Below are 13,488 nucleotides of genomic sequence, written 5' to 3' on the forward strand. Positions count from 1 at the left end.
AAAGTGAAATGCAAAGTTAAAGGAAAGTGAAATGCAAAGTTAAAGGAAAGTGAAATGCTTACTTGGAGGAATATGAAATGCTTACTCGGAGGAATATGAAATGCTTACTTGGAGGAATGCGAAATGCTTACTTGGAGGAATGTGAAATGCTTACTCAGAGGAAAGTGAATGCTAACTAAGGAAAGTGAATGTCAAAGAATGTGAAAGCAACAAGTATGTGGAAGCAAACTAAAGATGTGAAAATAAATATTATTACTACTGCATGAGTTGTCTGACTGAAATATGTGTTATTCATGGTCAGATTTTAAGTTTCAAATTCCAAACAGTGAGAAACATGCTTTTTTCACTCTTTTGACTGACAAAATGATTTTGAAGCAAAAATCGCTCTCTAAAGCACGTTTTGTCATTTGTACTTCAAAACATGTGTTATTCATGGTCACATTGTAAGTTTCAAAGTCCAAACAGTCAGAAACATGCTTTTTTCACACTTTTGGCACTTTTGACTGACAAAATGACTTTAAAGGACAAAATGCTTTCTAAAGCACATTTTGTCATTTGAAGTTCAAAACAAGTGTTATTCATGGTCACATAGTAAGTTTCAAAGTCCAAACAGTCAGAAACATGCTTTTTTCACACTTTTGGCACTTTTGAATAAAAAAATGACTTTAAAGCACAAAACGCTCTCTAAAGCACGTTTTGTCATTTGTAGTTCAAAACATGTGTTATTCATGGTCACATTGTAAGTTTCAAATTCCAAACAGTCAGAAACATGCTTTTTTCACACTTTTGGCACTTTTGACTGACAAAATGACTTTAAAGGACAAAATGCTCTCTAAAGCACATTTTGTCATTTGAAGTTCAAAACAAGTGTTATTCATGGTCACATTGTAAGTTTCAAAGTCCAAACAGTCAGAAACATGCTTTTTTCACACTTTTGTCACTTTTGAATAAAAAAATGACTTTAAAGCACAAAACGCTCTCTAAAGCACGTTTTGTCATTTGTAGTTCAAAACATGTGTTATTCATGGTCACATTGTAAGTTTCAAAGTCCAAACAGTCAGAAACATGCTTTTTTCACACTTTTGGCACTTTTGACTGAAAAAATGACTCTAAAGGACAAAACGCTCTCTAAAGCACGTTTTGTTATTTGAAGTTCAAAACAAGTGTTATTCATGGTCACATTGTGAGTTTCAAAGTCCAAACAGTCAGAAACATGCTTTTTTCACACTTTTGGCACTTTTGAATAAAAAAATGACTTTAAAGCACAAATCGCTCTCTAAAGCACGTTTTGTCATTTGTACTTCAAATTCTGTGTTATTGATTGTCAGATTTTAAGTTTCAAAGTCCAAACAGTCAAAAACATGCTTTTTTCACTCTTTTGACTGACAAAATGATTTTGAAGCAAAAATCGCTCTCTAAAGCACGTTTTGTCATTTGTACTTCAAAACATGTGTTATTCATAGTCACATTGTAAGTTTCAAAGTCCAAACAGTCGGAAACATGCTTTTTTCACACTTTTGGCACTTTTGACTGACAAAATGACTTTAAAGGACAAAATGCTCTCTAAAGCACATTTTGTCATTTGAAGTTCAAAACAAGTGTTATTCATGGTCACATTGTAAGTTTCAAAATCCAAACAGTCAGAAACATTCTTTTTTCACACTTTTGGCACTTTTGACTGACAAAATGACTTTAAAGCACAAAACGCTCTTGTTGGAAAATATAATCTGTCGCTTTGAGATTACTTTCCTTGTTGCATGTTCAATAAAGTCGAGAAGAAGAAAACCACGGGATTCGGCCGGATTAAGTTTAACAAATTTATTCCCTAACAATATTTCTAAAAACAGAGTAAAAACAGATCGATCTGGGTGTCCAAAATCAAGGCCTGCAATACGCAAGAGGTTACATTCCGAATTCACATGCAGCTTGTCTGGAGACACAGGAAAATTCCTTTAGTTCAGACTTTTAAGCATGTGGTCAGAACATCCTCCCCCGGGAGCAAGATGGCCGCCGAATCTCCGCCTCTGGTCGCTAGTGATTGGCTGACAGAGGAGCCGCCTTCTTCCTTCAGCCCATCCTTAGAATCACAGCATCTGGTCTCTGGGGGGGGAACCTCACAGATAGACACGGTACGGAATCCCCATGGGTGGCAGGAACTGTCACCGCAGGAAGTCGATCCTAGAGCTTTGTTCTTCACACGGGAGCAGATGCCTGTGGCGGTTCCCAGGGATTGAGATGATTGATTTATGATCCAAGTCAGACCTACAACCAAATGGCCCCAGAAGATCAAAGACCGTTTTCTCCTGAAGGGGGTTGGAGGTTGGAGCTGCATTCCTGAAACCTCTTTACATATGCAATTATCAGGAAGTCCCTTTAAATTGAAATGACTGAAACCCACACACAGTAAACCAGAAAGAAAACCTTCAATGAAATAAAATGAAGATAAAAACCTAGGAGAAATGAGAACCACAAAAAATAAATTCCTTCAGTTTCCCTCTCTTGACCTCACGAAGTGAGGTCACACAAAAAATAAAAACACATTATCACATCATGCAATCAAAACAGCTGTGGTCTCGAGCCCTCACAATATATAAACAGAACCAATGTGCATTTCAAAGGTGTTGATGATCCGTTTATGAGTTTAGCAGCGAAAAACCTGTGGAGCTTGCATTAATGATCTTTAAGAAACATTCAGTTGGACAGGAAAAATGCATGCGAAGGCCCCGAGCCCCATCGGCGACCGTCCCTAAGGACACTCATGCTTCATTGGATCTTTGGCACATTGGCGTTTACAAAGAACAAGACAAAAAATAGTAAATAAAGAAAATGCACAAATAAAAATTCAAATTATTCTAAAAAGTAATAGATAAAGACAATAAAATAGCACTTCCTGTAAGGAAAAGGAACACCTGGAATTAAGGGGGGGGAATGAGAAATGTTAAAGCAGAACAAAATCACACAGACGATGAAAAGAGAAAAGAAAATTGTCAAACATAACAGTAAGCAATTTTATAAAATGCAACAAAGTCCAAAAAAGGTCATTCCGGGCCTTGAACACTCGCGTCCTCCTTCTGCATGTCCCACAAGCTCTGGCAAGCTTGGATCTGGCCTCCCATGGACTTTTCAATAAGCCTGTTATTAGAGATGTGACACATGGTGATACAACAGAACGGCTGCACAAGGACTTGGGGTGTCCACTGCTGTGGTACTGTTCTGCCAAGATGATTCTGCTGTGGGTCTAAGTTTTTGTTAGTGTTAGGGTCAGGAAATTAAAAAATAAAAAACAATAAAACACAAAAGACAATGAGACAAGAATCAATTTACGCATGCGCAGTAAGAGAAAATATGATGGAAAGGGTCCACCACATTTCTCTTCTCAAAGGTCTGCTTCCCCTCGTGCTGTTTTATGAAGAACACAAGTGGGGAAAATACAAATTCAAGAAAAAGAAAAAAGTTTATTATGGGCTGTTGTCTAATGACCCAGTCGTAGAACCTAAAAGTTTATTATGGGCTGTTGTCTAATGACCCAGTCGTAGAACCTACTCATCCTTGCTGTGGATGAGAGAAAATCAGATGAACAGACACACAAAGCTTTAAAATTTTAAAAATGGTCAATCTGTGTTACTATTTAAACATTCTTTCTAGACAAATACATTTAAACGATAATAAAATAATGTCCTTTTAATCATTAAGACCTCTTTTGTCTACCTCCCTCTCTTGGCATGGGGCTAAGCTCCAGGACAAACACAAAACGAATTAAATGTAAAGCAAGAACATAAAAACAATAAACTGTTTGGTGCACCGATAAGGTGAACAGGGGTCCTGTCCACGCTCCTGTAAAAGGCAAGGTCACAAGAAGAAATAATACAACTGCAACAGAAGATCTTTCATTAATTGCAGGCAGATGTCATCAACCTGTATTAGCAAAACACAAACCTCTTATAGCAAAATGTTCTGTCAGAGAGACTTTAAACAGTGATCAAAAATGCAAGAAGGATTTTATGAACCCCTCTGTACTATAATGCGAACAATGGTCTGCTATTTTTATGTAATGATTCCATTAAAAGAAAACGTGTGCTAAGTCAATAGCAACAAACACCTCGTGAGGTTAAAGGTGACAGCATGCAATATGGATCAGGGACGTATAGGTTTTATAATAATGGTGACGTCATCAACTCAAATTAACATTAGCTTAAATCATATGCAATCCATCTACTTTTAAAACCGGTTTCAAAGAAGTACACCATGAAGAATACGAATATTCAATGACACTATAGTTCTACAGCCCAGACTGAGTTTCCTTCATCTGCATCTTTCAATCAGCTGCACTGAGATCTAAAAATCTGTGCTCCTGCAGTTACCTGAATCACCACCGGGGGGACGATGAAGAATGAACCAACATCAACTGAACCTGTGGACCATGAAGCATCAGAGAGCGTTTTAACATCACCTCTGCATCTTCATGAGCCGTCTCCTCTCTGCTCAGTTGTTGAACGGCAAAATTAACCTGTACATTTTTATTGAGGGAGGAAAGTGAACACCTGAAAAAACACAATTTAACCAATGTGTTGTTAATGTCCTGCTTAGTCTAATCCTATGTGAGATACAGCTGTGTCTGACAGCTAGTATCATTGCATTTGTGAGTGTATGAATGCACAATAAGCCGCTCGCCCTCAGGGATAATATATGTCAGTGTAGTTCAAATGCCATGTGTGGTCTTCTACCTGCTGAAATACTTCTTACTGTTAATCATGCTCTCTGTCATAATGGAGTGTACAGGTCAGACCATTCGGAGGCTTCAAACACAGGAGTCCAGGCTTCAAACCTGAAATTAACGAAACCACCTGGCGTTTCAGGGCCCTTTACATGTCTGCAGTGGCTGTCGGCTGTGGTGTGCGGCATGGCATCCAGTCTGCTGTCTCCTGTTTTGACAAGACTGTCCCGTCCCAACAGATTCACAGGCGTGTTTGGTGAATGCACGCATGAATGTTCCACCATCTGGTCAAAAGTCAGTCGGATGTTCTTTTGCAGGTTTTGAGGAGTCATCTGTTCATTTGTCAGAGCAGGTAGAGTGTCCAGTAGACTCATCAGTGGTTACCTTTGAGCTTGAAAAAGACAATGGCTCCTGCATCAAGTGGTGTTGTCCGACTTGCCCTGTGGTCCTCGCCACGGTGGAGGAGGGCTTGGAGTGGTCATGGGTACTGTTCATTTTTCCTCCAGACCCTCTGCCTCTTGGTCTGTACATTCTGCTGTTGGGCACCTCGTTGTGGGCTGTCAGGGTTCAGAGCGCCATAGATGCCATTTCTAACTGCTGCTGGGGTCCCCTGGGTGGCCTGCTTCTCCCAGGATTTTTCCACCCGTCCTCCTGTTTCGGCCTCCGAATGGCTGAGCATGACACGTCACTACTGCTGTCTCTGAGGGCATCAAAAGTCAAAATTCATGTTAGTTTCCTTTTCTTTTTTAAAACACCTTTTATCCTGTGTGAATTATTTCAGCAAGGTAAAGAATTGTTTTTCTTCAGTTGCTCAACCTCCCCCTCTCTCCTGTCCTGTTTCTTCAAATGTGCTCTGGGGGTCAGTCACTGCTGACTCGGCTCCCTCCTGTGAAGGTAGTGAGCTGCGGAGGATGGTAAACTTTTGCGTCTTTTGTCTCTCACCCACAAAACAGAGGGGGGTTTTCTGCCTAAAGTTTTATGAGATCTCGGGGGGGCTGCTCTTCTGCTTGGAAAGAGATTTAGAATGGATTAGTCATGTTCAGTCTTCACCGTCTCCAACACCGTCAGTTGATCAGTAATGAAAACCAGCAAAGGGAAAAATCCCTAAAATTTTCTTTGTCCGATATGACGGACATGGAGCAAAGTCTTTGGAAAATATATTGTCTTACATGCATTCCGACCGCTAATCATTCACTCTTAATCAAAAATAAAGACAAATTGTTCTTACTTACCATTAAGGACTTGCTGCCCTACAAAAAGAATTTGGAGAAGTACTAAAAGCAACAAAATCCCACAATTTAAGCTTTTCCTTATTTAACCAAAAACACAATTCACACTCTAAAACACAGACAATCAATACAAAGACAAGAACTTTTAACCGTTTTTTGCAAAAGACATAACACAACAAATTAGGTACCTTACACAAACAAAATTAAACCATTTCACTGAAATGAATCGTTCATAACTAGCGTTTTAACATTCATGTTTCCTCTTCTCCTGTTCTACCATACCCTGCACTTTCATACCACACTTTTCCATGCCCACAGACCCTCCATTTTACTAACAATGCCTTTTAATTTCTCCTGCTTGTCACCTTACATTTTTTGTCTCTACATTGCAACATCCTTCCAAATCCTCAAAAAACCATGTTTCCCTTTCCTTTACCTCGTCCTTTTCCCCATTCTGATAACAATTTTCAAATACTATTGATTATGATTCAAACAAACAAAACCACCACTCATTCGCTTCTCATTCAAACAGCAGTGCACAAGATCAAAACAAACAGAAAAACGAACTTAAACAAATTAAAAATGTCAATAATACTTCTTCGAACAAAACTGAACTTAATCGCGGTTATTAGGACATACAAACAAATTAGAGACATGTATTCACAAGAAAACCGAAATAATTACAAAATTATTTTACCCCAAATGTATTAGACCCTGCAACCATGCACGCTGATCTTGCCGTTGCGGCAGAAGCTCCCGTCGGAGGCGCTGTGCAACATAAAAACCTTTTTCGGCGAACCGAAAACCCACTGGAAGTTGTTTTTCAACGCTGTCTTACAACCGAGATCATTACCACGCTCGATAACGACGATCCCCACCATGATTTTACCGCAAATTACATCCCAAACTCTTCAAATGTTCCTCATGAAAAAGTTCAGCACGTTCCGTCATATTTGGTCGTCAGGGACGCGTCTCGCCGACCACATGGTACAAACAAAGCCAATCACAGCCACCGTTGCCATTTTGGCCAGGACTCCGTCACGCTTACCACGTGGTACAGACAAAACCAATCACAGTCGTCTACACATTCGAAAACAAGTAAAACGTCCCGTCATTGGTCCGTTCGATGTAAACATGATGAAGAAGATGGCTGCGTCCGTAGAGCAGACAATACACAGGGAAATGAGGAAAATACAGTTAAAATGCACAAATTTCAAACACTCTTTCATCCCCTTCTTTCCAAAATCGCATACATTTCATCCCATTCATCCTCATTCAAGCCATTTTCACCGCTGTTGTCAAGTCAAGTCGGCAGCGTCGTCTGTCGTCAAAACAAAATACACATTTCCTCATATTTTCTGTCTAGTGCACCTTTCATTTTTACTGTGAATCCCTCTGTGGTTTCTCTACGCATTACAAATAATTTGTGAAGGTTCGCCGCCTTCCTGGTTTTTCCAAAAATCCTAAAACGCGCAAAATTAGTTCCTATAGTAACACTGTTGTTTTCGTACGGGATTTCGTACAGGCTCAAACAGACGCAAAACCTACTAAATTTTAACGTAATCCAAATATCACACGCTCCCAATTTACTATTTATTCAATTTTGACAGGTTAAACAGACACAAAACCTGCACAATTTGCTCAGCTCTAATTAATTTTCATGAATTTCCTTAGTCCAATTTGCTGTTTCAGGAGGGTGAACCACAAAACTTATATACAGGTGCGCTATGCCGTCCACATACTTCACTTCCCCACAATTTGAGATATTCACTAAGAGAATAACGTAAACAATATGCAGAATTTACGAACAGGTTCCTGCTTTACCTTTTGTTTGTGAGGCCTCGAGGGAAGTCAAGCACGTGGGGGGAGCGTCACCGACTTTTCGCCGAAAGTCCCAGAAATCTCATAATAAACCACTATCGGTCCTCTTACCCACGTTGCGCTTCCGCGTTTCTTCCCCACTTTTCACATTCAGGGGTCACCAATTAATGTTGGAAAATATAATCTGTCGCTTTGAGATTACTTTCCTTGTTGCATGTTCAATAAAGTCGAGAAGAAGAAAACCACGGGATTCGGCCGGATTAAGTTTAACAAATTTATTCCCTAACAATATTTCTAAAAACAGAGTAAAAACAGATCGATCTGGGTGTCCAAAATCAAGGCCTGCAATACGCAAGAGGTTACATTCCGAATTCACATGCAGCTTGTCTGGAGACACAGGAAAATTCCTTTAGTTCAGACTTTTAAGCATGTGGTCAGAACATCCTCCCCCGGGAGCAAGATGGCCGCCGAATCTCCGCCTCTGGTCGCTAGTGATTGGCTGACAGAGGAGCCGCCTTCTTCCTTCAGCCCATCCTTAGAATCACAGCATCTGGTCTCTGGGGGGGGGGACCTCACAGATAGACACGGTACGGAATCCCCATGGGTGGCAGGAACTGTCACCGCAGGAAGTCGATCCTAGAGCTTTGTTCTTCACACGGGAGCAGATGCCTGTGGCGGTTCCCAGGGATTGAGATGATTGATTTATGATCCAAGTCAGACCTACAACCAAATGGCCCCAGAAGATCAAAGACCGTTTTCTCCTGAAGGGGGTTGGAGGTTGGAGCTGCATTCCTGAAACCTCTTTACATATGCAATTATCAGGAAGTCCCTTTAAATTGAAATGACTGAAACCCACACACAGTAAACCAGAAAGAAAACCTTCAATGAAATAAAATGAAGATAAAAACCTAGGAGAAATGAGAACCACAAAAAATAAATTCCTTCACTCTCTAAAGCACTTTTTTGTTATTTGAAGTTCAAAACAAGTGTTATTCATGGTCACATTGTAAGTTTCAAAATCCAAACAGTCAGAAACATTCTTTTTTCACACTTTTGGCACTTTTGACTGACAAAATGACTTTAAAGCACAAAACGCTCTCTAAAGCACGTTTTCTCATTTGTAGTTCAAAACTAGTGTTTTTTGTTGTCACACTTTAGGTCGAAAGTAAATTCGGTCAGAATTTGAGCAAAAATGCTTTTTTCACACTTTTGGAAATTTTGACTGACAAAGTTATTTATGAGCACAAAAGGCAAAACTGTCATTTTTAGTTCAAAACAAGTGTTTTTCAGAGTCTCTTTTTAAGCTGAAATGTCAAAACAGTCAGAATTTGAGCAAAAATGCTTTTTAGACACTCTAGGCACTTTTGAGTGACAAGATGATTTTTGATCAAAAGCAAATGTTCTCTTTTATAGTTTTTTAGTGTCATTTTGTAGGCAGAAATGTCAAAACTGAGTATTTGAGCAAAACTGCTTTTTTCACACTTTTGACTGATAAAACGATTTTTGAGTCCATTTCAAGTTCAAAGGGTAATAAACCAAACTGCTTTATTCTCACTTTTGGCAGTTTTTACTGACAAAATGATTTTTTTTTGCATGAAACGCACTCTAAAGGCAAAATTCTCATTTCTAGTTCAAAAGTACGTTTTTTTTGTCACATTTCAAGTTGAAAAGTTAAAACTGTCACAGTTCCTGAGGTTTTGTAGGACAAAAACACACTCAAAAGTAAATCCTTTCCTTTCTAGTTCAAATTATTATTTTTCTGTGTCACTTTCTAAGTTGAAAAGTCAAAACAGTCAGAATTTGAGCAAAAATGCGTGTTTCAAACTTCTGGCACTTTTGCTTGACAGAATGATTTTTGAGCACAAAACGCACTCAAACGGCAAATTCTCATTTCTAGTCCAAAAAGTGTTGATTTTGGTCACTATTCAAGTTGAAAAATCAAGGCAGTCAGAATTTGAGCAAAAATGCTTTTTTCAAACTTATGGCACTTTTGACTGACAAAATGATTTTTGAGCACAAAATGCACTCAAAAGGCAAAATTCTCATATGTTGTTTAAAACAAGTGTTGTTCACTGGCACATCTTAAGTTGAAAAGTCAAAACAGAGTTTGAGCAGAAATGCTTTTTTCACGCTTTTGGCAGTTTTGACTGACAATATAATTTTTGGGCAGAAAATGCACTCTAAAGCAAAAATTCTCATTTGTACTTCAAAACTAGTGTTTTTCAGTGTCACATTTTAAGTTGAAAGTAAATTCAGTCAGAATTTGAGCAAAAATGCTTTTTTCACACTTTTGGAAGTTTTGACTGACAAAACTATTTTTGACCACAAACGCACTCAAAAGCAAATTTTCTCATTGGTAGTTCAAAACAAGTGTTTTTCATTGTAATTTAGTAAAAACATGCACTCAAAAGGATCATGAATACAAAGAGTTCAATAGGAAAATACTAAAATGAACTAATAAACTGACTAAGCTATACTGGCATCCCTGCCCTTAGACCCCCCTTCGCGGTAAGGAAAAACTCCTAAAAAAACGGATTCTGGAAAAAACGAAGAAACTTCAGGGGTGCCCACATGAAGGAGGGATCCTCCCCCAGGACGGACAGGCGATTTACCAGAACTCTTAGAGAAGAAATAACTTATCTAGCTCTACGATTACATATATAAAGTCCAGCAGACGAGCTTCATCCAGCCGTGGTTGGGGGGACAGTCAGGGGCGCGAGTCGAGCCTGAGACAGGAACCACAGCCAGGTGTAGGAGCTGGAGCAGAGACGAGGTCAGGAACAGAGCAGAGACCAGCCAGAGGCAGGATCCACATCCAGGTGTAGGAGCGGGAGCAAAGGCGAGGTACACGGTCAGGAACAGGAGCACGGATGAGCCAACTGGAGTATGGAAGCACTCCCACTCCCCAGGAGGGGAGAGGGAAAGAGTGACAATACATGAATCGCACTGCACCAAACAGAGGCATGGAAAACTAAATGATAAATGATGATCAAAAATAGAGGAGAGGAAGGGTAGAAGTAGATGGGAAAAGAGGACAGAACCTGAGTGCACCATAGTTACCCCAGCTTCAACTTCTAGCAGCCTTTTAAAACAAATAGTTATTGTTATTAAGTTTAATTTAAACACATTAACATTAAGTCAAATAATCTCTGAATACTAACTAGTCTGACAATAAACCTGTCCAAAGAGGAATGTTTTCAGTCTAACTTTGAATGTAGAAACTGAATCGGCCTCTCTTACATGAGCTGGGAGCTTATTCCATAAAACAGGGGCTTGGTGGCTAAACACTCTACCTCCAACCGTACTTTTACTAATTCTAGGAACCACAAGCAGTCCTGCATTTTGCGAGCGAAGTGTTCTTATTGGATGGTAAGGGACTATGAGGTCCTTAAAATAGGACGGGGCCAGTCCATGTAAGGCCTTATAGGTTAACAGGAGGATCTTGAACTTGATTCTAGCCAATGGAGCGAAACCAACACAGGAGTAATGTGATCTCTTCTGCTAGTTCCTGCTAACAATCTAGCTGCTGCGTTCTGAACAAGCTAGAGACTTCTTAAGGAACTCTTAGGACACGCTGCTAACAAGGAGTTACAGTAATCCAGCCTCGACGTAACAAATGCATGGATGAGTTTTTCAGCATCACTCTTACAAAGTATATTTCTGATCTTAGCAATATTTCGCAGGTGAAAAAAGGCAGTTCTACACGACTGAGATATGTAAGCCTTAAATGAGAAGTCCTGGTCAAATAAAACCCCAAGGTTTCTAACTGTGGAATTGGGGGCTATACCTATGCCATCCAGGGAGACTATCTGAGAAGACAGAGCATCTCTGAGGTTTTTAGGACCCAGTATAATGACCTCAGTTTTTTTCTGGGTTCAAGAGGAGGTAATTAATTGTCATCCAGGTCTTGATGTCTCTGATGCAGGCATTCAGTTTCTCTATATTGTCATTCTGGTCAGGTTTCATGGATAAATACAACTGCGTGTCGTCGGCATAACAATGAAAATTAATGCTGTGTTTCCTGATTATGTTTCCTAGGGGTAGCATATAAAGCATAAACAGGATGGGTCCTAAGACTGAGCCCTGTGGGACTCCATAGTTAACTCGAGTGCACTGAGAGGAATGTCCATTTACATTAACGAACTGATACCTATCGGACAGATAGGATTTAAACCACTGGAGAGCAGATCCTCTGATCCGTATGTCATGCTCTAATCTATGGAGTAAAATACCGTGGTCGATAGTGTCAAAGGCTGCACTGAGGTCTAACAGGACCAGAATAGAAAGTAGTCCCTTTTCTGAGGCCAATAACAAGTCATTAGAGACTCTAACTAGTGCAGTTTCCGTGCTGTGGAGGGGTCTAAACCCCGACTGAAAGTCTTCAAAGTGGCTGTTGTCCTGTAGGTAGCAGTAAAGCTGCTTAACTACAACTCTTTCTAGGATTTTAGAAAAAAAGGGGAGATTTGATATTGGTCTATAGTTGGCCAAGATGCCAGGATCCAAACTGGGCTTTTTCAGAAGAGGTTTAACAACTGCATATTTAAAAGACTGTGGCACGTAACCCGTTTCCAGAGAGGTATTTATCATTGTTAATATGGAATCATTAATAAGGGAAACGTTTCTTTAAAAAGTCTAGTGGGAATTGGGTCTAACAGACAAGTTCAGGATTTGGAGGACGTAATGGGAGCTGGACTCAGAGTATTTTCTCAGAATATCACTAAGTACTGGCTGAACCGTGTGTTTAAACTCAGACACAGAACGGTCAGTTAAGGTTCTTCTAGGCTGTTTCTTCAGCAGCAGCAGGGGCAGCAGCATGTTCTAATGTAAACTGGAAGGTAATCAGAAAGTGATCAGAAATGATGGGGTTAAGAGGAAGGACACTCAGCTTGCTGATCTCTGTACCATGGGTTAAAACAAGGTCCAGGGTGTGCTTATGACAGTGAGTGGGTTCATTCACAATTTGGGTGAAACCCAAAGACAGTCACTGGGGTCATCAACATGAATACTAAAATCCCCTATTATTATAGTTTGATCAGAATCTAAGACAATAGTCCATAGGAAGTCGGAAAAATCAGTTAAAAATTCTGAATATGGGCCGGGAGGGGGGATAAATAATTATGAATAAAACAGGTTTATGAGTCTTCCTGTTTGGGTGATTTATAGACAATATGATGCTTTCAAATGAATTATAAGCATTTTTAACTTTAGAGCTGAGAAGTAAGCTACACTGTGATATTACTGCCAAACCACCTCCTTTCCCTGAAATCCTGGATTTCTAACAGTTAGCATGAGTGTGTGTGTGTGAGGGGGGGGGGGGGGGGTGCTTCATTCAATCTAACATAGTCATCCTGTTGGAGCCAAGTTTCTGTTAACACTTGTGCTATCCTAGATGACCACACCCTTACATTGACGTGTTCTCCCTACCATGACAAAGGTGGATAAAGGTGGAAAGATTTCATGTGATCCATGGACACCAGTGAAGATCATAAATCATTGAAGAAAAAAGGTTCAGAGCACTGTCTAGTGGGTCTAGATGACCCAACTCCCAATGTTAAAGTGCCTAAGATAGCACAAGGGTTATGGCTAGAAGACTCAGGTTGTTATCATTAATTAACTCATTGACTAAGGGGGACTTAGAGGAAATGGATCGAATGTTTAATAAACCACATTTTATGACACCATAATTCTGCTTGTGAGAACTGCTGTCTGTCACTGTAAGGTTTC

General features: G+C 39.8%; 1 long non-coding RNA gene across 1 annotated transcript; it reads right to left on the reverse strand.

The window, feature by feature from the left end:
* Positions 1 to 1,803: 1,803 nt before the first annotated feature.
* Positions 1,804 to 8,767, reverse strand: LOC105357337 (uncharacterized). The gene is made up of 2 exons (XR_013653430.1): positions 3,540 to 8,767; positions 1,804 to 3,493 (listed from the first exon to the last, which is right to left on the reverse strand). It is a non-coding gene; the product is annotated as an uncharacterized LOC105357337 (long non-coding RNA).
* Positions 8,768 to 13,488: the final 4,721 nt, after the last annotated feature.

The sequence above is a fragment of the Oryzias latipes genome, chromosome 23 (assembly GCF_053564925.1).
Source record: "Oryzias latipes strain Hd-rR chromosome 23, Olatipes_Hd-rR_3.1".
NCBI classification, from domain to species: domain Eukaryota; kingdom Metazoa; phylum Chordata; class Actinopteri; order Beloniformes; family Adrianichthyidae; genus Oryzias; species Oryzias latipes.